A 2290-nucleotide genomic window follows, 5' to 3' on the forward strand; every position below is an offset into this window, starting at 1 on the left:
TATATACGTGTTCACAATAATGATTTTTCTATTGTCTTAGCCTAACAGCCCTTACCGTTTGTTTTCACTGTTCTGTCTTGTTTTTAATGTCTTTTACTGTTTGTTCTCACTGTCCTGTTCTTGTTTACACTTTCACCCTCTGCAAAAAATTCCAAATTTAATTAATTTGCTATTGCGGAAGGACTGTTCCAATGAAGTCGCGTATTGTCCTTGCTTTCGAACCGCGGAGTAGATGGAACAGGGACAATTGACGAAGGGAAATATTCTTTATGTTGCATGTCTCGTTTCTCTGTTTTTTCGTTGTTCGAAAAAAAGTTCGTTTTCTGTCATCGTCTTTATGTTTTCGTTTCTCATTGTGTTTAACGTTTTTTGTGATGTCCTGTACCCATATATGCATGTGTAGCGGAAGCTTCTCTCTTGGTTATATATTCCTAAATGCGAACATAGCGGGTAACATCTAGCCTTCGGCCTGCCTTGGACTCTGCTGTGTCCATCACCCTGATTGGCTCTTATTTGCGTAGCATTTGTCTGCAGTTCAGTTTCGTGCTAGAGTGCTTACCGACCAATTGTGGCCTTCTGATAAGGTCACATGAGAGAGTGTTTTTCTGAGGTTTCTGGAGCCCCTTTTTACCTATAGATAAGCCTGTTTTATCCATGCCAGTTTGTCTCAGCTTTAGACCTCTCTGAGGTCTGGTTGTTGACCACCACACAGAACACTAACCAGCCAGTTTCCAGCGATGACATCAGCACCACCGTTCTACTGTTTTTCTACAGCCTCGTCGCTAACGTCAACACGACGTCACTATGTACACAAGCTACCAACAGCATCCGCAGCCTTTCTTGACACTGTTTGTGTGGATTGTTTCCACCACGAAAATAACAGCCAGATCTTGACCTGCGAACTCTTCTGTATTCAAGTAACCGGCTCGGCATAGAAGCCTCATCTTCCCGACATATGAATTAACTCTGCCTAGAAGCCACGACCTCTTATGTACAGGCTTTTTATCCATTGTGTACCTCAACTATGGACTGGTATCTTCCTATCTTTGTGTTCCGACACTTATCGTCCATGTTACAGACTCTTTTCCATGCTCTGTATTTCTCATTCACTCACATACACATATTTATGTATACATACTCTTGTACACGAAGGCCTGTCATATGTATTGTGTTATTATTTATATTGCCGCATGCACGCACACACAGACACACAGTTTACTACGCTAATAAACTTACTCTTTATATGTATATATCTAACGGTTGTGTCTCTCTCTTTCCTTGCTGGCATTTCCTCGCATTTCACATGTGGGCCCTCGCATGTTATATTTTATGTTTTGTGTCGACCGTGCGACGCATCAAAAGGAGCCTGTTCCATTCGTCGCCATTCTCCTTTGGTTCGCACGGTCGTTCTCTACACATGTATGTATACATATAGATGTGGTTATGTACATATATGTATGGATATATGCATATATTTATATATTATTTATGTTATATATATATATATATATATATGTATCATGTTGGTGTGTCGCTGACTACGATTACAATACACATTTGAAATGTTGCTTAGGAATAGGTTTGTGATGCTAGTTAGCACATGGTTTCATAAATATATCATATATATGTTTACACACACACACATGAGTCTACAGGTATAAGCTATCAACAAGAGTGAATCTACAATGTCAGTGTGTGAATGTGTGTTGTGCGTGTGCATGTGTTTGTATGCATTTTGTGTGAATGACAGTGTTCTCTCTGGGTCCAGCAGCATTAATAGAAAGTGACTGGATAGAAATATCGAAATAATTAAATAATATACACCTAACACGTCCAAACCAGTAATTATTGTTTTTGTTTTCCTCTTCTTTCTTTTCTTATCTTTTTTCGTCTCCACCCACCCATTTCATTCGTTTCGAAGGAAGACGAAAAGCAGGTATTTTAGTAATTTGTAAATATATAAACACCAAGGGAATAAAATAGGGAATGGGACGTGTGGTTAGTTGATGTGTGTGTGCGTATGCAGGAAGGCATTTGTGTACGATCAGTCAGTGAGTTTGTAAACACTCATGTCTGTATATATCTAGCTAAGTCTACGAACACACGTACACATACATATAACATATATTTATATGTGTATGTGTGTGTGTATACACACACCCATATATCTATGTATCTATGAGTGTATTAATAAATTGATCTATCTATCTATCTATCTATCTATCTATCCACACACACACACACACACACACGTGTATATATATATATATATATATATATATATATATAT

The sequence above is a fragment of the Octopus bimaculoides genome, chromosome 5 (genome assembly GCF_001194135.2).
Source record: "Octopus bimaculoides isolate UCB-OBI-ISO-001 chromosome 5, ASM119413v2, whole genome shotgun sequence".
Lineage (NCBI taxonomy): Eukaryota > Metazoa > Mollusca > Cephalopoda > Octopoda > Octopodidae > Octopus > Octopus bimaculoides.